The sequence below is a fragment of the Rhinoderma darwinii genome (genome assembly GCF_050947455.1).
Source record: "Rhinoderma darwinii isolate aRhiDar2 chromosome 2 unlocalized genomic scaffold, aRhiDar2.hap1 SUPER_2_unloc_56, whole genome shotgun sequence".
NCBI classification, from domain to species: Eukaryota; Metazoa; Chordata; class Amphibia; order Anura; family Rhinodermatidae; genus Rhinoderma; species Rhinoderma darwinii.
In genome coordinates this window covers 1,147,425-1,170,512 of record NW_027461725.1, presented here as the reverse complement: position 1 = coordinate 1,170,512, position 23,088 = coordinate 1,147,425, and the positions used below count along the sequence as shown (strand labels likewise).

Here is a 23,088-nt window from a genome sequence, read left to right as displayed (position 1 = left end):
GGTGTGAAAGGAGAAGGGGTGGCAGTGGGCATGCACTTACTGCCGCTGGTGCTGCTGCTGCCAGTGTTTGCACGGCAGGAGGACATTTGGGCGTTGCCAGGAAGGCGTTTTTATGTCGATTCCTCCTCTTTCAGCACTGCATTGTGGTGCAAGCAAAAGAAGCAAAACGCGCGGCACGTTCGGGTTATCGCTTCTCGGCCTTTTGGCTAAGATCAAGTGTAGTATCTGTTCTTATCAGTTTAATATCTGATACGTCCCCTATCTGGGGACCATATATTAAATGGATTTTTAGAACAGGGAGATGGAAATAGAGCTTGCTCTGTCCACTCCACGCATTGACCTGGTATTGCAGTATTTCCAGGACCGGTGCACCCTTTCCTTATGTGTTTACTAAAATCAGATTCCAAAAGTGCTTTTTGTGTTTGCCATTGTTTTTGTCTTTCGGATGGGATCTCCCCTTTTAATCCCATTATTTCAACACCTGTTGAACAATGCATTTGTACAGTCATGTGTGATAATGAGCTAATTTATTAAATGCAATTAATTAATACATTGCCACCTCTTGTTTTGTGTCGTCTGTGTTTCTGTGTTTCCGGCATTTCACATTGGAACAGCTCATTCACCTTCCTTGTCTTCTCTCCGCCCTCCCTCCTAGGTAGGTTAAAGAGCTGCACCTGAGCCAGCCACTGATTGATGCAGCACCATAGTCAAATAGTGGAGTGGAGTAGGGAAACAGCAAACAGCCATTAAAGCAGCCAGCCCGCCCGCCCGCCCGCCCGTCACAATGGACCTACCTGTGTACACTAGATGGATGTGATGGAATGTACTGTGGTCCCTACATTTCAAGAAGAAGTAAGAATTGCAGTTGCAACAAACCCTTGCTTGCCTACAAAGAGAGCAGAAATTTGGATTTGTTACTATGTTACCTGGAAGAATAACAAACTGTGCAAGGATGGAGGTTGTAGGAGCAAGGAGAACAAGTTGTCTGTAAAGTTGGTGGATGCCTATTTTCCATTTTGCAGTCCCTTGTCTCCCTCTTGTGGCCTCCTGGAGGCAACTAGCTGTGCAAAAAAAAGACAGCCTGGGGGCCGGCTGTTGCAGTGTTGCCCTCTCAGGCAACACTGAGTGACTGACTGAGCCGCACCGTCTTATATAAAGTTCAGACAGAACTTTGCACGTGTCATAGTGGAGACCTCAGGAGCCAGAGCCAGCTTTCTGACATCATAATGGGGCCTCAGAGATAAAAGCCTGGGCCCAGGCAGTGTTGGTCAGTGCTGCTCAGCAGGCAGCACTGGACTGGATTAAAGCTGATACAAGGTGTGAAAGGAGAAGGGGTGGCAGTGGGCATGCACTTACTGCTGCTGCTGCTGCTGCTGCCAGTGTTTGCACGGCAGGAGGGCATTTGGGCGTTGCCAGGAAGGCGTTTTTATGTCGATTCCTCCTCTTTCAGCACTGCATTGTGGTGCAAGCAAAAGAAGCAAAACGCGCGGCACGTTCGGGTTATCGCTTCTCGGCCTTTTGGCTAAGATCAAGTGTAGTATCTGTTCTTATCAGTTTAATATCTGATACGTCCCCTATCTGGGGACCATATATTAAATGGATTTTTAGAACAGGGAGATGGAAATAGAGCTTGCTCTGTCCACTCCACGCATTGACCTGGTATTGCAGTATTTCCAGGACCGGTGCACCCTTTCCTTATGTGTTTACTAAAATCAGATTCCAAAAGTGCTTTTTGTGTTTGCCATTGTTTTTGTCTTTCGGATGGGATCTCCCCTTTTAATCCCATTATTTCAACACCTGTTGGACAATGCATTTGTACAGTCATGTGTGATAATGAGCTAATTTATTAAATGCAATTAATTAATACATTGCCACCTCTTGTTTTGTGTCGTCTGTGTTTCTGTGTTTCCGGCATTTCACATTGGAACAGCTCATTCACCTTCCTTGTCTTCTCTCAGCCCTCCCTCCTAGGTAGGTTAAAGAGCTGCAACTGAGCCAGCCACTGATTGATGCAGCACCATAGTCAAATAGTGGAGTGGAGTAGGGGAACAGCAAACAGCCATTAAAGCAGCCAGCCCGCCCGCCCGCCCGCCCGTCACAATGGACCTACCTGTGTACACTAGATGGATGTGATGGAATGTACTGTGGTCCCTACATTTCAAGAAGAAGTAAGAATTGCAGTTGCAACAAACCCTTGCTTGCCTACAAAGAGAGCAGCAATTTGGATTTGTTACTATGTTACCTGGAAGAATAACAAACTGTGCAAGGATGGAGGTTGTAGGAGCAAGGAGAACAAGTTGTCTGTAAAGTTGGTGGATGCCTATTTTCCATTTTGCAGTCCCTTGTCTCCCTCTTGTGGCCTCCTGGAGGCAACTAGCTGTGCAAAAAAAAGACAGCCTGGGGGCCGGCTGTTGCAGTGTTGCCCTCTCAGGCAACACTGAGTGACTGACTGAGCCGCACCGTCTTATATAAAGTTCAGACAGAACTTTGCACGTGTCATAGTGGAGACCTCAGGAGCCAGAGCCAGCTTTCTGACATCATAATGGGGCCTCAGAGATAAAAGCCTGGGCCCAGGCAGTGTTGGTCAGTGCTGCTCAGCAGGCAGCACTGGACTGGATTAAAGCTGATACAAGGTGTGAAAGGAGAAGGGGTGGCAGTGGGCATGCACTTACTGCTGCTGCTGCTGCTGCTGCCAGTGTTTGCACGGCAGGAGGGCATTTGGGCATTGCCAGGAAGGCGTTTTTATGTAGATTCCTCCTCTTTCAGCACTGCATTGTGGTGCAAGCAAAAGAAGCAAAACGCGCGGCACGTTCGGGTTATCGCTTCTCTGCCTTTTGGCTAAGATCAAGTGTAGTATCTGTTCTTAACAGTTTAATATCTGATACGTCCCCTATCTGGGGACCATATATTAAATGGATTTTTAGAACAGGGAGATGGAAATAGAGCTTGCTCTGTCCACTCCACGCATTGACCTGGTATTGCAGTATTTCCAGGACCGGTGCACCCTTTCCTTATGTGTTTACTAAAATCAGATTCCAAAAGTGCTTTTTGTGTTTGCCATTGTTTTTGTCTTTCGGATGGGATCTCCCCTTTTAATCCCATTATTTCAACACCTGTTGGACAATGCATTTGTACAGTCATGTGTGATAATGAGCTAATTTATTAAATGCAATTAATTAATACATTGCCACCTCTTGTTTTGTGTCGTCTGTGTTTCTGTGTTTCCGGCATTTCACATTGGAACAGCTCATTCACCTTCCTTGTCTTCTCTCCGCCCTCCCTCCTAGGTAGGTTAAAGAGCTGCAACTGAGCCAGCCACTGATTGATGCAGCACCATAGTCAAATAGTGGAGTGGAGTAGGGGAACAGCAAACAGCCATTAAAGCAGCCAGCCCGCCCGCCCGCCCGCCCGTCACAATGGACCTACCTGTGTACACTAGATGGATGTGATGGAATGTACTGTGGTCCCTACATTTCAAGAAGAAGTAAGAATTGCAGTTGCAACAAACCCTTGCTTGCCTACAAAGAGAGCAGCAATTTGGATTTGTTACTATGTTACCTGGAAGAATAACAAACTGTGCAAGGATGGAGGTTGTAGGAGCAAGGAGAACAAGTTGTCTGTAAAGTTGGTGGATGCCTATTTTCCATTTTGCAGTCCCTTGTCTCCCTCTTGTGGCCTCCTGGAGGCAACTAGCTGTGCAAAAAAAAGACAGCCTGGGGGCCGGCTGTTGCAGTGTTGCCCTCTCAGGCAACACTGAGTGACTGACTGAGCCGCACCGTCTTATATAAAGTTCAGACGGAACTTTGCACGTGTCATAGTGGAGACCTCAGGAGCCAGAGCCAGCTTTCTGACATCATAATGGGGCCTCAGAGATAAAAGCCTGGGCCCAGGCAGTGTTGGTCAGTGCTGCTCAGCAGGCAGCACTGGACTGGATTAAAGCTGATACAAGGTGTGAAAGGAGAAGGGGTGGCAGTGGGCATGCACTTACTGCTGCTGCTGCTGCTGCCAGTGTTTGCACGGCAGGAGGGAATTTGGGCGTTGCCAGGAAGGCGTTTTTATGTCGATTCCTCCTCTTTCAGCACTGCATTGTGGTGCAAGCAAAAGAAGCAAAACGCGCGGCACGTTCGGGTTATCGCTTCTCGGCCTTTTGGCTAAGATCAAGTGTAGTATCTGTTCTTATCAGTTTAATATCTGATACGTCCCCTATCTGGGGACCATATATTAAATGGATTTTTAGAACAGGGAGATGGAAATAGAGCTTGCTCTGTCCACTCCACGCATTGACCTGGTATTGCAGTATTTCCAGGACCGGTGCACCCTTTCCTTATTTGTTTACTAAAATCAGATTCCAAAAGTGCTTTTTGTGTTTGCCATTGTTTTTGTCTTTCGGATGGGATCTCCCCTTTTAATCCCATTATTTCAACACCTGTTGGACAATGCATTTGTACAGTCATGTGTGATAATGAGCTAATTTATTAAATGCAATTAATTAATACATTGCCACCTCTTGTTTTGTGTCGTCTGTGTTTCTGTGTTTCCGGCATTTCACATTGGAAGAGCTCATTCACCTTCCTTGTCTTCTCTCCGCCCTCCCTCCTAGGTAGGTTAAAGAGCTGCACCTGAGCCAGTCACTGATTGATGCAGCACCATAGTCAAATAGTGGAGTGGAGTAGGGGAACAGCAAACAGCCATTAAAGCAGCCAGCCCGCCCGCCCGCCCGTCACAATGGACCTACCTGTGTACACTAGATGGATGTGATGGAATGTACTGTGGTCCCTACATTTCAAGAAGAAGTAAGAATTGCAGTTGCAACAAACCCTTGCTTGCCTACAAAGAGAGCAGCAATTTGGATTTGTTACTATGTTACCTGGAAGAATAACAAACTGTGCAAGGATGGAGGTTGTAGGAGCAAGGAGAACAAGTTGTCTGTAAAGTTGGTGGATGCCTATTTTCCATTTTGCAGTCCCTTGTCTCCCTCTTGTGGCCTCCTGGAGGCAACTAGCTGTGCAAAAAAAAGACAGCCTGGGGGCCGGCTGTTGCAGTGTTGCCCTCTCAGGCAACACTGAGTGACTGACTGAGCCGCACCGTCTTATATAAAGTTCAGACGGAACTTTGCACGTGTCATAGTGGAGACCTCAGGAGCCAGAGCCAGCTTTCTGACATCATAATGGGGCCTCAGAGATAAAAGCCTGGGCCCAGGCAGTGTTGGTCAGTGCTGCTCAGCAGGCAGCACTGGACTGGATTAAAGCTGATACAAGGTGTGAAAGGAGAAGGGGTGGCAGTGGGCATGCACTTACTGCTGCTGCTGCTGCTGCCAGTGTTTGCACGGCAGGAGGGAATTTGGGCGTTGCCAGGAAGGCGTTTTTATGTCGATTCCTCCTCTTTCAGCACTGCATTGTGGTGCAAGCAAAAGAAGCAAAACGCGCGGCACGTTCGGGTTATCGCTTCTCGGCCTTTTGGCTAAGATCAAGTGTAGTATCTGTTCTTATCAGTTTAATATCTGATACGTCCCCTATCTGGGGACCATATATTAAATGGATTTTTAGAACAGGGAGATGGAAATAGAGCTTGCTCTGTCCACTCCACGCATTGACCTGGTATTGCAGTATTTCCAGGATCAGTGCACCCTTTCCTTATTTGTTTACTAAAATCAGATTCCAAAAGTGCTTTTTGTGTTTGCCATTGTTTTTGTCTTTCGGATGGGATCTCCCCTTTTAATCCCATTATTTCAACACCTGTTGGACAATGCATTTGTACAGTCATGTGTGATAATGAGCTAATTTATTAAATGCAATTAATTAATACATTGCCACCTCTTGTTTTGTGTCGTCTGTGTTTCTGTGTTTCCGGCATTTCACATTGGAAGAGCTCATTCACCTTCCTTGTCTTCTCTCCGCCCTCCCTCCTAGGTAGGTTAAAGAGCTGCACCTGAGCCAGTCACTGATTGATGCAGCACCATAGTCAAATAGTGGAGTGGAGTAGGGGAACAGCAAACAGCCATTAAAGCAGCCAGCCCGCCCGCCCGCCCGCCCGTCACAATGGACCTACCTGTGTACACTAGATGGATGTGATGGAATGTACTGTGGTCCCTACATTTCAAGAAGAAGTAAGAATTGCAGTTGCAACAAACCCTTGCTTGCCTACAAAGAGAGCAGCAATTTGGATTTGTTACTATGTTACCTGGAAGAATAACAAACTGTGCAAGGATGGAGGTTGTAGGAGCAAGGAGAACAAGTTGTCTGTAAAGTTGGTGGATGCCTATTTTCCATTTTGCAGTCCCTTGTCTCCCTCTTGTGGCCTCCTGGAGGCAACTAGCTGTGCAAAAAAAAGACAGCCTGGGGGCCGGCTGTTGCAGTGTTGCCCTCTCAGGCAACACTGAGTGACTGACTGAGCCGCACCGTCTTATATAAAGTTCAGACGGAACTTTGCACGTGTCATAGTGGAGACCTCAGGAGCCAGAGCCAGCTTTCTGACATCATAATGGGGCCTCAGAGATAAAAGCCTGGGCCCAGGCAGTGTTGGTCAGTGCTGCTCAGCAGGCAGCACTGGACTGGATTAAAGCTGATACAAGGTGTGAAAGGAGAAGGGGTGGCAGTGGGCATGCACTTACTGCTGCTGCTGCTGCTGCTGCTGCCAGTGTTTGCACGGCAGGAGGGCATTTGGGCGTTGCCAGGAAGGCGTTTTTATGTCGATTCCTCCTCTTTCAGCACTGCATTGTGGTGCAAGCAAAAGAAGCAAAACGAGCGGCACGTTCGGGTTATCGCTTCTCGGCCTTTTGGCTAAGATCAAGTGTAGTATCTGTTCTTATCAGTTTAATATCTGATACGTCCCCTATCTGGGGACCATATATTAAATGGATTTTTAGAACAGGGAGATGGAAATAGAGCTTGCTCTGTCCACTCCACGCATTGACCTGGTATTGCAGTATTTCCAGGACCGGTGCACCCTTTCCTTATGTGTTTACTAAAATCAGATTCCAAAAGTGCTTTTTGTGTTTGCCATTGTTTTTGTCTTTCGGATGGGATCTCCCCTTTTAATCCCATTATTTCAACACCTGTTGGACAATGCATTTGTACAGTCATGTGTGATAATGAGCTAATTTATTAAATGCAATTAATTAATACATTGCCACCTCTTGTTTTGTGTCGTCTGTGTTTCTGTGTTTCCGGCATTTCACATTGGAACAGCTCATTCACCTTCCTTGTCTTCTCTCCGCCCTCCCTCCTAGGTAGGTTAAAGAGCTGCACCTGAGCCAGCCACTGATTGATGCAGCACCATAGTCAAATAGTGGAGTGGAGTAGGGGAACAGCAAACAGCCATTAAAGCAGCCAGCCCGCCCGCCCGCCCGCCCGTCACAATGGACCTACCTGTGTACACTAGATGGATGTGATGGAATGTACTGTGGTCCCTACATTTCAAGAAGAAGTAAGAATTGCAGTTGCAACAAACCCTTGCTTGCCTACAAAGAGAGCAGCAATTTGGATTTGTTACTATGTTACCTGGAAGAATAACAAACTGTGCAAGGATGGAGGTTGTAGGAGCAAGGAGAACAAGTTGTCTGTAAAGTTGGTGGATGCCTATTTTCCATTTTGCAGTCCCTTGTCTCCCTCTTGTGGCCTCCTGGAGGCAACTAGCTGTGCAAAAAAAAAGACAGCCTGGGGGCCGGCTGTTGCAGTGTTGCCCTCTCAGGCAACACTGAGTGACTGACTGAGCCGCACCGTCTTATATAAAGTTCAGACGGAACTTTGCACGTGTCATAGTGGAGACCTCAGGAGCCAGAGCCAGCTTTCTGACATCATAATGGGGCCTCAGAGATAAAAGCCTGGGCCCAGGCAGTGTTGGTCAGTGCTGCTCAGCAGGCAGCACTGGACTGGATTAAAGCTGATACAAGGTGTGAAAGGAGAAGGGGTGGCAGTGGACATGCACTTACTGCTGCTGCTGCTGCTGCCAGTGTTTGCACGGCAGGAGGGCATTTGGGCGTTGCCAGGAAGGCGTTTTTATGTCGATTCCTCCTCTTTCAGCACTGCATTGTGGTGCAAGCAAAAGAAGCAAAACGCGCGGCACGTTCGGGTTATCGCTTCTCGGCCTTTTGGCTAAGATCAAGTGTAGTATCTGTTCTTATCAGTTTAATATCTGATACGTCCCCTATCTGGGGACCATATATTAAATGGATTTTTAGAACAGGGAGATGGAAATAGAGCTTGCTCTGTCCACTCCACGCATTGACCTGGTATTGCAGTATTTCCAGGACCGGTGCACCCTTTCCTTATGTGTTTACTAAAATCAGATTCCAAAAGTGCTTTTTGTGTTTGCCATTGTTTTTGTCTTTCGGATGGGATCTCCCCTTTTAATCCCATTATTTCAACACCTGTTGGACAATGCATTTGTACAGTCATGTGTGATAATGAGCTAATTTATTAAATGCAATTAATTAATACATTGCCACCTCTTGTTTTGTGTCGTCTGTGTTTCTGTGTTTCCGGCATTTCACATTGGAACAGCTCATTCACCTTCCTTGTCTTCTCTCCGCCCTCCCTCCTAGGTAGGTTAAAGAGCTGCACCTGAGCCAGCCACTGATTGATGCAGCACCATAGTCAAATAGTGGAGTGGAGTAGGGGAACAGCAAACAGCCATTAAAGCAGCCAGCCCGCCCGCCCGCCCGCCCGTCACAATGGACCTACCTGTGTACACTAGATGGATGTGATGGAATGTACTGTGGTCCCTACATTTCAAGAAGAAGTAAGAATTGCAGTTGCAACAAACCCTTGCTTGCCTACAAAGAGAGCAGCAATTTGGATTTGTTACTATGTTACCTGGAAGAATAACAAACTGTGCAAGGATGGAGGTTGTAGGAGCAAGGAGAACAAGTTGTCTGTAAAGTTGGTGGATGCCTATTTTCCATTTTGCAGTCCCTTGTCTCCCTCTTGTGGCCTCCTGGAGGCAACTAGCTGTGCAAGAAAAAGACAGCCTGGGGGCCGGCTGTTGCAGTGTTGCCCTCTCAGGCAACACTGAGTGACTGACTGAGCCGCACCGTCTTATATAAAGTTCAGACGGAACTTTGCACGTGTCATAGTGGAGACCTCAGGAGCCAGAGCCAGCTTTCTGACATCATAATGGGGCCTCAGAGATAAAAGCCTGGGCCCAGGCAGTGTTGGTCAGTGCTGCTCAGCAGGCAGCACTGGACTGGATTAAAGCTGATACAAGGTGTGAAAGGAGAAGGGGTGGCAGTGGGCATGCACTTACTGCTGCTGCTGCTGCTGCTGCCAGTGTTTGCACGGCAGGAGGGCATTTGGGCGTTGCCAGGAAGGCGTTTTTATGTCGATTCCTCCTCTTTCAGCACTGCATTGTGGTGCAAGCAAAAGAAGCAAAACGCGCGACACGTTCGGGTTATCGCTTCTCGGCCTTTTGGCTAAGATCAAGTGTAGTATCTGTTCTTATCAGTTTAATATCTGATACGTCCCCTATCTGGGGATCATATATTAAATGGATTTTTAGAACAGGGAGATGGAAATAGAGCTTGCTCTGTCCACTCCACGCATTGACCTGGTATTGCAGTATTTCTAGGACCGATGCACCCTTTCCTTATGTGTTTACTAAAATCAGATTCCAAAAGTGCTTTTTGTGTTTGCCATTGTTTTTGTCTTTCGGATGGGATCTCCCCTTTTAATCCCATTATTTCAACACCTGTTGGACAATGCATTTGTACAGTCATGTGTGATAATGAGCTAATTTATTAAATGCAATTAATTAATACATTGCCACCTCTTGTTTTGTGTCGTCTGTGTTTCTGTGTTTCCGGCATTTCACATTGGAACAGCTCATTCACCTTCCTTGTCTTCTCTCCGCCCTCCCTCCTAGGTAGGTTAAAGAGCTGCACCTGAGCCAGCCACTGATTGATGCAGCACCATAGTCAAATAGTGGAGTGGAGTAGGGGAACAGCAAACAGCCATTAAAGCAGCCAGCCCGCCCGCCCGCCCGCCCGTCACAATGGACCTACCTGTGTACACTAGATGGATGTGATGGAATGTACTGTGGTCCCTACATTTCAAGAAGAAGTAAGAATTGCAGTTGCAACAAACCCTTGCTTGCCTACAAAGAGAGCAGCAATTTGGATTTGTTACTATGTTACCTGGAAGAATAACAAACTGTGCAAGGATGGAGGTTGTAGGAGCAAGGAGAACAAGTTGTCTGTAAAGTTGGTGGATGCCTATTTTCCATTTTGCAGTCCCTTGTCTCCCTCTTGTGGCCTCCTGGAGGCAACTAGCTGTGCAAGAAAAAGACAGCCTGGGGGCCGGCTGTTGCAGTGTTGCCCTCTCAGGCAACACTGAGTGACTGACTGAGCCGCACCGTCTTATATAAAGTTCAGACGGAACTTTGCACGTGTCATAGTGGAGACCTCAGGAGCCAGAGCCAGCTTTCTGACATCATAATGGGGCCTCAGAGATAAAAGCCTGGACCCAGGCAGTGTTGGTCAGTGCTGCTCAGCAGGCAGCACTGGACTGGATTAAAGCTGATACAAGGTGTGAAAGGAGAAGGGGTGGCAGTGGGCATGCACTTACTGCTGCTGCTGCTGCTGCTGCCAGTGTTTGCACGGCAGGAGGGCATTTGGGCGTTGCCAGGAAGGCGTTTTTATGTCGATTCCTCCTCTTTCAGCACTGCATTGTGGTGCAAGCAAAAGAAGCAAAACGCGCGACACGTTCGGGTTATCGCTTCTCGGCCTTTTGGCTAAGATCAAGTGTAGTATCTGTTCTTATCAGTTTAATATCTGATACGTCCCCTATCTGGGGATCATATATTAAATGGATTTTTAGAACAGGGAGATGGAAATAGAGCTTGCTCTGTCCACTCCACGCATTGACCTGGTATTGCAGTATTTCCAGGACCGATGCACCCTTTCCTTATGTGTTTACTAAAATCAGATTCCAAAAGTGCTTTTTGTGTTTGCCATTGTTTTTGTCTTTCGGATGGGATCTCCCCTTTTAATCCCATTATTTCAACACCTGTTGGACAATGCATTTGTACAGTCATGTGTGATAATGAGCTAATTTATTAAATGCAATTAATTAATACATTGCCACCTCTTGTTTTGTGTCGTCTGTGTTTCCGGCATTTCACATTGGAACAGCTCATTCACCTTCCTTGTCTTCTCTCCGCCCTCCCTCCTAGGTAGGTTAACCGGTTAAGGACTAGGCTGTTTTACAGCTAAATGACCAGAGCAAATTTCACAATTTTGCTATGCGCTTCTTTAGATGACTATAACTCAGCAGGTGAATAAAGTTCATCTTTGAATTTTACACTCTTTTTAAAGGACAGATAGGGCTTTGTTTTAGTGGCATTTGTCAGTATATATAATTATTTTTTTTTTCTCTAAAGTGGGCAAAATTGGAAAAAAATGCAAGAATTTAACAATTGCGTCGGTTTATGCTAGCATTTTTCACACACGGTATGGACCACGGACAAAATTAATCTCCTTTCACATTCTTCCACTTCTCCCGTGCATGGGGATACCAAATATGTGAGCCTTATTCACTGTGCGGGCATGTGCCAGGGCTTGGCATAAAAGGAGGCTTTTTGGCCTTTTCGGTCCAGGAATTTTGCATTTGATTTTATAGCCGCATACTGTTTTCTGGGGGGCCTAATGCTGCTGAAACATTAGAAACACCCCATAAATGACTTCATTCACACAAGTAGACCCCACAAGGTTTCCTTCAAGGGGTTTATCATATTTTTAGACAGTCCAGTTTTCTTCTGAAAGTTTCTTGAATAAGATGGAACAAAATAAAATCAGCACTTTTTTAGCAAATGCGTCAGTTTAGGCTAGCATTTTTCACACACGGTATAGACCACGGTCAAAATTCATCTCCTTTCACATTCTTCCACTTCTCCCGTGCATGGGGATACCAAATATGTGAGCCTTATTCACTGTGCGGGCATGTGCCAGGGCTTGGCATAAAAGGAGGCTTTTTGGCCTTTTCGGTCCAGGAATTTTGCATTTGATTTTAGAGCCGTATACTGTTTTCTGGGGGGTGTAATGCTGCTGAAACATTAGAATCACCCCATAAATGACTTCATTCACACAAGTAGACCCCACAAGGTTTCCTTCAAGGGGTTTATCATATTTTTAGCAAGTCCAGTTTTCTTCTGAAAGTTTCTTGAATAAGATGGAACAAAATAAAATCAGCACTTTTTTAGCAAATGCGTCAGTTTAGGCTAGTATTTTTCACACACGGTATAGTCCACGGACAAAATTAATCTCCTTTCACATTCTTCCACTTCTCCCGTGCATGGGGATACCAAATATGTGTGCCTTATTCGCTGTGCGGGCATGTGCCAGGGCTTGGCATAAAAGGAGGCTTTTTGGCCTTTTCGGTCCAGGAATTTTGCATTTGATTTTATAGCCGCATACTGTTTTCTGGGGGGCGTAATGCTGCTGAAACATTAGAAACACCCCATAAATGACTTCATTCACACAAGTAGACCCCACAAGGTTTCCTTCAAGGGGTTTATCATATTTTTAGACAGTCCAGTTTTCTTCTGAAAGTTTCTTGAATAAGATGGAACAAAATAAAATCAGCACTTTTTTAGCAAATGCGTCAGTTTAGGCTAGCATTTTTCACACACGGTATAGACCACGGTCAAAATTCATCTCCTTTCACATTCTTCCACTTCTCCCGTGCATGGGGATACCAAATATGTGTGCCTTATTTACTGTGCGGGCATGTGCCAGGGCTTGGCATAAAAGGAGGCTTTTTGGTCCAGGAATTTTGCATTTGATTTTAGAGCCGCATACTGTTTTCTGGGGGGTGTAATGCTGCTGAAACATTAGAATCACCCCATAAATGACTTCATTCGCACAAGTAGACCCCACAAGGTTTCCTTCAAGGGGTTTATCATATTTTTAGACAGTCCAGTTTTCTTCTGAAAGTTTCTTGAATAAGATGGAACAAAATAAAATTAGCTTTTTTTTTTAACAAATGCGTCAGTTTATGCTAGCTTTTTCACACACAAAATGGACCACGGACAAAATTCATCGCATTTCACATTCTTCCTCTTCTCCCGTGCATGGGGATACCAAATATGTGTGCTTTATTCATGGGCATGTGCCAGGGCTTGGCATAAAAAGAGGCTTTTTGGCCTTTTCGGTCCAGGAATTCTGCACTTGATTTTATAGCCGCATACTGTTTTCTGGGGGGTGTAATGCTGCTGAAACATTGGAAACACCCCATAAATGACTTCGTTCACACAAGTAGACCCCACAAGGTTTCCTTCAAGGGGTTTATCATATTTTTAGACAGTCCAGTTTTCTTCTGAAAGTTTCTTGAATAAGATGGAACAAAATAAAATCAGCACTTTTTTAGCAAATGCGTCAGTTTAGGCTAGCATTTTTCACACACGGTATAGACCACGGTCAAAATTCATCTCCTTTCACATTCTTCCACTTCTCCCGTGCATGGGGATACCAAATATGTGTGCCTTATTCACTGTGCGGGCATGTGCCAGGGCTTGGCATAAAAGGAGGCTTTTTGGTCCAGGAATTTTGCATTTGATTTTATAGCAGCATACTGGTTTCTGGGGGGCCTAATGCTGCTGAAACATTAGAATCACCCCATAAATGACTTCATTCGCACAAGTAGACCCCACAAGGTTTCCTTCAAGGGGTTTATCATATTTTTAGACAGTCCAGTTTTCTTCTGAAAGTTTCTTGAATAAGATGGAACAAAATAAAATTAGCTTTTTTTTTTAACAAATGCGTCAGTTTATGCTAGCTTTTTCACACACAAAATGGACCACGGACAAAATTCATCGCATTTCACATTCTTCCTCTTCTCCCGTGCATGGGGATACCAAATATGTGTGCTTTATTCATGGGCATGTGCCAGGGCTTGGCATAAAAAGAGGCTTTTTGGCCTTTTCGGTCCAGGAATTCTGCACTTGATTTTATAGCCGCATACTGTTTTCTGGGGGGTGTAATGCTACTGAAACATTGGAAACACCCCATAAATGACTTCGTTCACACAAGTAGACCCCACAAGGTTTCCTTCAAGGGGTTTATCATATTTTTAGCAAGTCCAGTTTTCTTCTGAAAGTTTCTTGAATAAGATGGAACAAAATAAAATCAGCACTTTTTTAGCAAATGCGTCAGTTTAGGCTAGTATTTTTCACACACGGTATAGTCCACGGACAAAATTAATCTCCTTTCACATTCTTCCACTTCTCCCGTGCATGGGGATACCAAATATGTGTGCCTTATTCGCTGTGCGGGCATGTGCCAGGGCTTGGCATAAAAGGAGGCTTTTTGGCCTTTTCGGTCCAGGAATTTTGCATTTGATTTTATAGCCGCATACTGTTTTCTGGGGGGCGTAATGCTGCTGAAACATTAGAAACACCCCATAAATGACTTCATTCACACAAGTAGACCCCACAAGGTTTCCTTCAAGGGGTTTATCATATTTTTAGACAGTCCAGTTTTCTTCTGAAAGTTTCTTGAATAAGATGGAACAAAATAAAATCAGCACTTTTTTAGCAAATGCGTCAGTTTAGGCTAGCATTTTTCACACACGGTATAGACCACGGTCAAAATTCATCTCCTTTCACATTCTTCCACTTCCCCCGTGCATGGGGATACCAAATATGTGTGCCTTATTTACTGTGCGGGCATGTGCCAGGGCTTGGCATAAAAGGAGGCTTTTTGGTCCAGGAATTTTGCATTTGATTTTATAGCAGCATACTGGTTTCTGGGGGGTGTAATGCTGCTGAAACATTAGAATCACCCCATAAATGACTTCATTCGCACAAGTAGACCCCACAAGGTTTCCTTCAAGGGGTTTATCATATTTTTAGACAGTCCAGTTTTCTTCTGAAAGTTTCTTGAATAAGATGGAACAAAATAAAATTAGCTTTTTTTTTTAACAAATGCGTCAGTTTATGCTAGCTTTTTCACACACAAAATGGACCACGGACAAAATTCATCGCATTTCACATTCTTCCTCTTCTCCCGTGCATGGGGATACCAAATATGTGTGCTTTATTCATGGGCATGTGCCAGGGCTTGGCATAAAAAGAGGCTTTTTGGCCTTTTCGGTCCAGGAATTCTGCACTTGATTTTATAGCCGCATACTGTTTTCTGGGGGGTGTAATGCTGCTGAAACATTGGAAACACCCCATAAATGACTTCGTTCACACAAGTAGACCCCACAAGGTTTCCTTCAAGGGGTTTATCATATTTTTAGCAAGTCCAGTTTTCTTCTGAAAGTTTCTTGAATAAGATGGAACAAAATAAAATCAGCACTTTTTTAGCAAATGCGTCAGTTTATGCCAGTATTTTTCACACACGGTATGGACCACGGCCAAAATTCATCTCCTTTCACGTTCTTCCACTTCTCCCGTGCATGGGATACCAAATATGTGTGCCTTATTCACTGTGCGGGCATGTGCCAGGGCTTGGCATAAAAGGAGGCTTTTTGGCCTTTTCGGTCCAGGAATTCTGCACTTGACTTTATAGCCGCATACTGTTTTCTGGGGGGTGTAATGCTGCTGAAAGATTAGAATCACCCCATAAATGACTTCATTCACGCAAGCAGACCCCACAAGGTTTTCTTCAAGGGGTTTATCATATTTTTAGACAGTCCAGTTTTCTTCTGAAAGTTTCTTGAATAAGATGGAACAAAATAAAATTAGCAATTTTTTAGCAAATGCGTCAGTTTATACCAGCATTTTTCACACACGGTATAGACCACGGTCAAAATTAATCTCCGTTCACATTCTGCCACTTCTCCCGTGCACGGGGATACCAAATATGTGGCCTTATTTATCACATAGAGATGTAGGAGGGCGGACGATAGAAGAAGATTATTTCACATATCGCTTTTTTTCAAAGCTGGTTTTACAAAACTCAACAGAGTTTCTATAACACTTCCAAAATATCTGCTCGTCCACACTTACATTCTGCTCAGGGGTGTAGAGTTGCAGAAATAAATTATTCAGGGAATTTATTAGCGGTCTTATTTTGAACAACCGATCCCGGTTTGCATCGGTACTTGGGGGGGCCTGTGCGTTGTCATTGAAGTGGAGGAACCTCATTATTGTCTCATAACGAGACCTGGGCATTACTGCAGAATATACTGGGGTGGCTTGGGCGGGTCTTGTTGACCAGTAAGACCTAATGGAGGGCTTTTTGACAATACCCATATTTAGGGTGAGCCCCAAATTTTTTTTTAATTCCTGCAAATTGGTGGGCGTCCAATCTCTGGCATGGGTGGATGAAGGTTTCTGCCTTATATATTGCGTGGCATATATGTTTCGTGGACAATCTGATTTAGGATGTCGTCCGTTATAAATAAATGGAAGTAATCCATTTGGACAAAATTTGTATTGTCCACGGTTATGCCAGGAGTGGCAGTAAATCCGTGGATTCTAGGCCCAAAAGATGGGGCAGGTGCCCATACAAGAGCCTGGACTGGAGGGACCAGGCTGTCCCGTGCTACAGCGCTACTTGGCCCTGCGCTTTCATGTTCTGCAGTTTCGACTGCATCAGGGACAACGTCCCCTGAAGATGAACCTGAAGTGACGCTGTCATCGTCACTACCTAAAACAGGTTCCATCTCGAACGCCATCTCTGATGCGGTCTCCGACTCAGACCACAGCATGGCGTATGCCTCCTCGGCGCTAAACAACTTCCTCGCCATAACGTAACTAACACTAACACTAACTAAACAAATTTTATTTTTTTATTTTTTTTATAAAACACACAAACTAAGGCCCCATGCACACGACCGTGCCCGCAATTGCTGTCCGCGATCGCGGGCACGGCCGGCCGCTGACTGACAGCCGCATTTTCGGGCCGTGCTCCCATACAAAGTATGGGAGCACGGCCCGCAAAATGCGAAAGAACGGACATGTTCCATAATTCCCGGAACATTTCCACGGCACTGACACCCTTCCGTAGTGCTACTGAAAGGTGTCAGCGTTCAATGAAAGTGAATGGCTCAGTTTTTGCGGACCGCAGTTGCGGTCCGCAAAAACGGAGGTTTTTTGCTGTCGTGTGCATGGGGCCTAACTGCTATATATATCTACACTACCGCTAACAAAAAAATAAACCGCTATTGCTATATATATTATATATATGTGGATATATATATAATTATATACTCCCTACCTGCCTATTCTAATAGAATAAAAGAAAGAAAGGTAGATAGATAGAAAAAAAGATAGATGGATAGATAGATTGTATAGATAGATAGAAATCTATCTATACAGAGAATGTTTTATAGTGTAACTGTTTGTTTTTTTTTCACTGTAATCTTCTGGCAGCAATTCTCCCGAGTCTCTTTTTCTCCTCAAACTGAAACAATATTTGAGGAGAAGAAAAGAGGCAGGAGATTTACTGCCAGAAAACTCAAAATAAAACAAATGTGGTCGCTGTGATTTTCACAGCGACCACATGTTCAGGGACCATCAGATTGGTCCCTGATACTCTGCCCAGTGCCCAGAGCTGTTGGTAACAGCGAGGGCACAGGGCTGTGTGCACGCGATCGCGGGCACAGGGCTGTGTGCACGCGATCGCGTGCACACTGTTTTATAAGCAGAAATGCATGTGATCGCTGTGATTGGTTGTCACAGCGACCACATGTTCAGGGACCATCAGATTGGTCCCTGATACTCTGCCCAGTGCCCAGAGCTGTTGGTAACAGCGAGGGCACAGGGCTGTGTGCACGCGATCGCGTGCACACTGTTTTCTAAGCAGAAATGCATGTGATCGCTGTGATTGGTTGTCACAGCGATCACATGTTCAGGGGCCAAAAGATTGACCCCTGACATTCTGCCCAGTGCCCATGGCTGTTAGCAACAGCCAGGGCATAGAGCTGTGAGCACGCGATCGCGCGTGCACAGTCTCTGAAGTGCGGCCGTATATATACTATACGCCGGACTTTAGAGACCCTGACCGCTGGCCGTATATTTACGGCCAGCGGTCGGGAACCTGTTAATCCCATTATTTCAACACCTGTTGGACAATGCATTTGTACAGTCATGTGTGATAATGAGCTAATTTATTAAATGCAATTAATTAATACATTGCCACCTCTTGTTTTGTGTCGTCTGTGTTTCTGTGTTTCCGGCATTTCACATTGGAACAGCTCATTCACCTTCCTTGTCTTCTCTCCGCCCTCCCTCCTAGGTAGGTTAAAGAGCTGCACCTGAGCCAGCCACTGATTGATGCAGCACCATAGTCAAATAGTGGAGTGGAGTAGGGGAACAGCAAACAGCCATTAAAGCAGCCAGCCCGCCCGCCCGCCCGTCACAATGGACCTACCTGTGTACACTAGATGGATGTGATGGAATGTACTGTGGTCCCTACATTTCAAGAAGAAGTAAGAATTGCAGTTGCAACAAACCCTTGCTTGCCTACAAAGAGAGCAGCAATTTGGATTTGTTACTATGTTACCTGGAAGAATAACAAACTGTGCAAGGATGGAGGTTGTAGGAGCAAGGAGAACAAGTTGTCTGTAAAGTTGGTGGATGCCTATTTTCCATTTTGCAGTCCCTTGTCTCCCTCTTGTGGCCTCCTGGAGGCAACTAGCTGTGCAAAAAAAAGACAGCCTGGGGGCCGGCTGTTGCAGTGTTGCCCTCTCAGGCAACACTGAGTGACTGACTGAGCCGCACCGTCTTATATAAAGTTCAGACGGAACTTTGCACGTGTCATAGTGGAGACCTCAGGAGCCAGAGCCAGCTTTCTGACATCATAATGGGGCCTCAGAGATAAAAGCATGGGCCCAGGCAGTGTTGGTCAGTGCTGCTCAGCAGGCAGCACTGGACTGGATTAAAGCTGATACAAGGTGTGAAAGGAGAAGGGGTGGCAGTGGGCATGCACTTACTGCTGCTGCTGCTGCTGCTGCCAGTGTTTGCACGGCAGGAGGGCATTTGGGCGTTGCCAGGAAGGCGTTTTTATGTCGATTCCTCCTCTTTCAGCACTGCATTGTGGTGCAAGCAAAAGAAGCAAAACGCGCGGCACGTTCGGGTTATCGCTTCTCGGCCTTTTGGCTAAGATCAAGTGTAGTATCTGTTCTTATCAGTTTAATATCTGATACGTCCCCTATCTGGGGACCATATATTAAATGGATTTTTAGAACAGGGAGATGGAAATAGAGCTTGCTCTGTCCACTCCACGCATTGACCTGGTATTGCAGTATTTCCAGGACCGATGCACCCTTTCCTTATGTGTTTACTAAAATCAGATTCCAAAAGTGCTTTTTGTGTTTGCCATTGTTTTTGTCTTTCGGATGGGATCTCCCCTTTTAATCCCATTATTTCAACACCTGTTGGACAATGCATTTGTACAGTCATGTGTGATAATGAGCTAATTTATTAAATGCAATTAATTAATACATTGCCACCTCTTGTTTTGTGTCGTCTGTGTTTCTGTGTTTCCGGCATTTCACATTGGAACAGCTCATTCACCTTCCTTGTCTTCTCTCCGCCCTCACTCCTAGGTAGGTTAAAGAGCTGCACCTGAGCCAGCCACTGATTGATGCAGCACCATAGTCAAATAGTGGAGTGGAGTAGGGGAACAGCAAACAGCCATTAAAGCAGCCAGCCCGCCCGCCCGCCCGTCACAATGGACCTACCTGTGTACACTAGATGGATGTGATGGAATGTACTGTGGTCCCTACATTTCAAGAAGAAGTAAGAATTGCAGTTGCAACAAACCCTTGCTTGCCTACAAAGAGAGCAGCAATTTGGATTTGTTACTATGTTACCTGGAAGAATAACAAACTGTGCAAGGATGGAGGTTGTAGGAGCAAGGAGAACAAGTTGTCTGTAAAGTTGGTGGATGCCTATTTTCCATTTTGCAGTCCCTTGTCTCCCTCTTGTGGCCTCCTGGAGGCAACTAGCTGTGCAAAAAAAAGACAGCCTGGGGGCCGGCTGTTGCAGTGTTGCCCTCTCAGGCAACACTGAGTGACTGACTGAGCCGCACCGTCTTATATAAAGTTCAGACGGAACTTTGCACGTGTCATAGTGGAGACCTCAGGAGCCAGAGCCAGCTTTCTGACATCATAATGGGGCCTCAGAGATAAAAGCCTGGGCCCAGGCAGTGTTGGTCAGTGCTGCTCAGCAGGCAGCACTGGACTGGATTAAAGCTGATACAAGGTGGGAAAGGAGAAGGGGTGGCACTGGGCATGCACTTACTGCTGCTGCTGCTGCTGCTGCCAGTGTTTGCACGGCAGGAGGGCATTTGGGCGTTGCCAGGAAGGCGTTTTTATGTCGATTCCTCCTCTTTCAGCACTGCATTGTGGTGCAAGCAAAAGAAGCAAAACGCGCGGCACGTTCGGGTTATCGCTTCTCGGCCTTTTGGCTAAGATCAAGTGTAGTATCTGTTCTTATCAGTTTAATATCTGATACGTCCCCTATCTGGGGACCATATATTAAATGGATTTTTAGAACAGGGAGATGGAAATAGAGCTTGCTCTGTCCACTCCACGCATTGACCTGGTATTGCAGTATTTCCAGGACCGGTGCACCCTTTCCTTATGTGTTTACTAAAATAAGATTCCAAAAGTGCTTTTTGTGTTTGCCATTGTTTTTGTCTTTCGGATGGGATCTCCCCTTTTAATCCCATTATTTCAACACCTGTTGGACAATGCATTTGTACAGTCATGTGTGATAATGAGCTAATTTATTAAATGCAATTAATTAATACATTGCCACCTCTTGTTTTGTGTCGTCTGTGTTTCTGTGTTTCCGGCATTTCACATTGGAACAGCTCATTCACCTTCCTTGTCTTCTCTCCGCCCTCCCTCCTAGGCAGGTTAAAGAGCTGCACCTGAGCCAGCCACTGATTGATGCAGCACCATAGTCAAATAGTGGAGTGGAGTAGGGGAACAGCAAACAGCCATTAAAGCAGCCAGCCCGCCCGCCCGCCCGTCACAATGGACCTACCTGTGTACACTAGATGGATGTGATGGAATGTACTGTGGTCCCTACATTTCAAGAAGAAGTAAGAATTGCAGTTGCAACAAACCCTTGCTTGCCTACAAAGAGAGCAGCAATTTGGATTTGTTACTATGTTACCTGGAAGAATAACAAACTGTGCAAGGATGGAGGTTGTAGGAGCAAGGAGAACAAGTTGTCTGTAAAGTTGGTGGATGCCTATTTTCCATTTTGCAGTCCCTTGTCTCCCTCTTGTGGCCTCCTGGAGGCAACTAGCTGTGCAAAAAAAAGACAGCCTGGGGGCCGGCTGTTGCAGTGTTGCCCTCTCAGGCAACACTGAGTGACTGACTGAGCCGCACCGTCTTATATAAAGTTCAGACGGAACTTTGCACGTGTCATAGTGGAGACCTCAGGAGCCAGAGCCAGCTTTCTGACATCATAATGGGGCCTCAGAGATAAAAGCCTGGGCCCAGGCAGTGTTGGTCAGTGCTGCTCAGCAGGCAGCACTGGACTGGATTAAAGCTGATACAAGGTGTGAAAGGAGAAGGGGTGGCAGTGGGCATGCACTTACTGCTGCTGCTGCTGCTGCTGCTGCTGCTGCCAGTGTTTGCACGGCAGGAGGGCATTTGGGTGTTGCCAGGAAGGCGTTTTTATGTCGATTCCTCCTCTTTCAGCACTGCAATGTGGTGCAAGCAAAAGAAGCAAATCCTGTCTTGCTTCCTCTCCGGCCTTTATTCACCTCCCGCGTAGCTGTGAGTGTGTGTGAGCCTGCAGGGCCCCATGGAATTGCCTAGGAGTAGGCTGAATCGCTGCAAGGGGTGAACAGCAGTATTGGGCAGGCTCGGTCAACGCGCGGCACGTTCGGGTTATCGCTTCTCGGCCTTTTGGCTAAGATCAAGTGTAGTATCTGTTCTTATCAGTTTAATATCTGATACGTCCCCTATCTGGGGACCATATATTAAATGGATTTTTAGAACAGGGAGATGGAAATAGAGCTTGCTCTGTCCACTCCACGCATTGACCTGGTATTGCAGTATTTCCAGGACCGGTGCACCCTTTCCTTATGTGTTTACTAAAATCAGATTCCAAAAGTGCTTTTTGTGTTTGCCATTGTTTTTGTCTTTCGGATGGGATCTCCCCTTTTAATCCCATTATTTCAACACCTGTTGGACAATGCATTTGTACAGTCATGTGTGATAATGAGCTAATTTATTAAATGCAATTAATTAATACATTGCCACCTCTTGTTTTGTGTCGTCTGTGTTTCTGTGTTTCCGGCATTTCACATTGGAACAGCTCATTCACCTTCCTTGTCTTCTCTCCGCCCTCCCTCCTAGGTAGGTTAAAGAGCTGCACCTGAGCCAGCCACTGATTGATGCAGCACCATAGTCAAATAGTGGAGTGGAGTAGGGGAACAGCAAACAGCCATTAAAGCAGCCAGCCCGCACGCCCGCCCGCCCGTCACAATGGACCTACCTGTGTACACTAGATGGATGTGATGGAATGTACTGTGGTCCCTACATTTCAAGAAGAAGTAAGAATTGCAGTTGCAACAAACCCTTGCTTGCCTACAAAGAGAGCAGCAATTTGGATTTGTTACTATGTTACCTGGAAGAATAACAAACTGTGCAAGGATGGAGGTTGTAGGAGCAAGGAGAACAAGTTGTCTGTAAAGTTGGTGGATGCCTATTTTCCATTTTGCAGTCCCTTGTCTCCCTCTTGTGGCCTCCTGGAGGCAACTAGCTGTGCAAAAAAAAGACAGCCTGGGGGCCGGCTGTTGCAGTGTTGCCCTCTCAGGCAACACTGAGTGACTGACTGAGCCGCACCGTCTTATATAAAGTTCAGACGGAACTTTGCACGTGTCATAGTGGAGACCTCAGGAGCCAGAGCCAGCTTTCTGACATCATAATGGGGCCTCAGAGATAAAAGCCTGGGCCCAGGCAGTGTTGGTCAGTGCTGCTCAGCAGGCAGCACTGGACTGGATTAAAGCTGATACAAGGTGTGAAAGGAGAAGGGGTGGCAGTGGGCATGCACTTACTGCTGCTGCTGCTGCTGCTGCTGCTGCTGCCAGTGTTTGCACGGCAGGAGGGCATTTGGGCGTTGCCAGGAAGGCGTTTTTATGTCGATTCCTCCTCCTTCAGCACTGCATTGTGGTGCAAGCAA

At 46.0% G+C, this 23,088-nt stretch overlaps 12 non-coding genes across 12 annotated transcripts; all 12 read left to right on the top strand.

Annotated features, from left to right (window-relative positions):
* The first annotated feature begins 186 nt into the window (after nt 1-186).
* LOC142680775 (U2 spliceosomal RNA) lies at nt 187-377 on the top strand. Its single transcript, XR_012853201.1, has one exon. It is a non-coding gene; the product is annotated as a U2 spliceosomal RNA (small nuclear RNA).
* A 1,125-nt stretch (nt 378-1,502) lies between these two features.
* On the top strand, nt 1,503-1,693 carry LOC142680774 (U2 spliceosomal RNA). Its single transcript, XR_012853200.1, has one exon. It is a non-coding gene; the product is annotated as a U2 spliceosomal RNA (small nuclear RNA).
* Nucleotides 1,694-2,818: 1,125 nt separating this feature from the next.
* Nucleotides 2,819-3,009, top strand: LOC142680908 (U2 spliceosomal RNA). Its single transcript, XR_012853309.1, has one exon. It is a non-coding gene; the product is annotated as a U2 spliceosomal RNA (small nuclear RNA).
* A 1,122-nt stretch (nt 3,010-4,131) lies between these two features.
* On the top strand, nt 4,132-4,322 carry LOC142680773 (U2 spliceosomal RNA). The gene has a single exon (XR_012853199.1). It is a non-coding gene; the product is annotated as a U2 spliceosomal RNA (small nuclear RNA).
* A 1,118-nt stretch (nt 4,323-5,440) lies between these two features.
* On the top strand, nt 5,441-5,631 carry LOC142680388 (U2 spliceosomal RNA). The gene has a single exon (XR_012852886.1). It is a non-coding gene; the product is annotated as a U2 spliceosomal RNA (small nuclear RNA).
* A 1,128-nt stretch (nt 5,632-6,759) lies between these two features.
* LOC142680771 (U2 spliceosomal RNA) lies at nt 6,760-6,950 on the top strand. The gene has a single exon (XR_012853198.1). It is a non-coding gene; the product is annotated as a U2 spliceosomal RNA (small nuclear RNA).
* Nucleotides 6,951-8,073: 1,123 nt separating this feature from the next.
* LOC142680769 (U2 spliceosomal RNA) lies at nt 8,074-8,264 on the top strand. Its single transcript, XR_012853197.1, has one exon. It is a non-coding gene; the product is annotated as a U2 spliceosomal RNA (small nuclear RNA).
* Nucleotides 8,265-9,389: 1,125 nt separating this feature from the next.
* On the top strand, nt 9,390-9,580 carry LOC142680892 (U2 spliceosomal RNA). Its single transcript, XR_012853297.1, has one exon. It is a non-coding gene; the product is annotated as a U2 spliceosomal RNA (small nuclear RNA).
* A 1,125-nt stretch (nt 9,581-10,705) lies between these two features.
* Nucleotides 10,706-10,896, top strand: LOC142680828 (U2 spliceosomal RNA). The gene has a single exon (XR_012853245.1). It is a non-coding gene; the product is annotated as a U2 spliceosomal RNA (small nuclear RNA).
* Nucleotides 10,897-19,018: 8,122 nt separating this feature from the next.
* Nucleotides 19,019-19,209, top strand: LOC142680797 (U2 spliceosomal RNA). Its single transcript, XR_012853219.1, has one exon. It is a non-coding gene; the product is annotated as a U2 spliceosomal RNA (small nuclear RNA).
* Nucleotides 19,210-20,330: 1,121 nt separating this feature from the next.
* On the top strand, nt 20,331-20,521 carry LOC142680768 (U2 spliceosomal RNA). Its single transcript, XR_012853196.1, has one exon. It is a non-coding gene; the product is annotated as a U2 spliceosomal RNA (small nuclear RNA).
* A 1,272-nt stretch (nt 20,522-21,793) lies between these two features.
* On the top strand, nt 21,794-21,984 carry LOC142680767 (U2 spliceosomal RNA). The gene has a single exon (XR_012853195.1). It is a non-coding gene; the product is annotated as a U2 spliceosomal RNA (small nuclear RNA).
* Nucleotides 21,985-23,088: the final 1,104 nt, after the last annotated feature.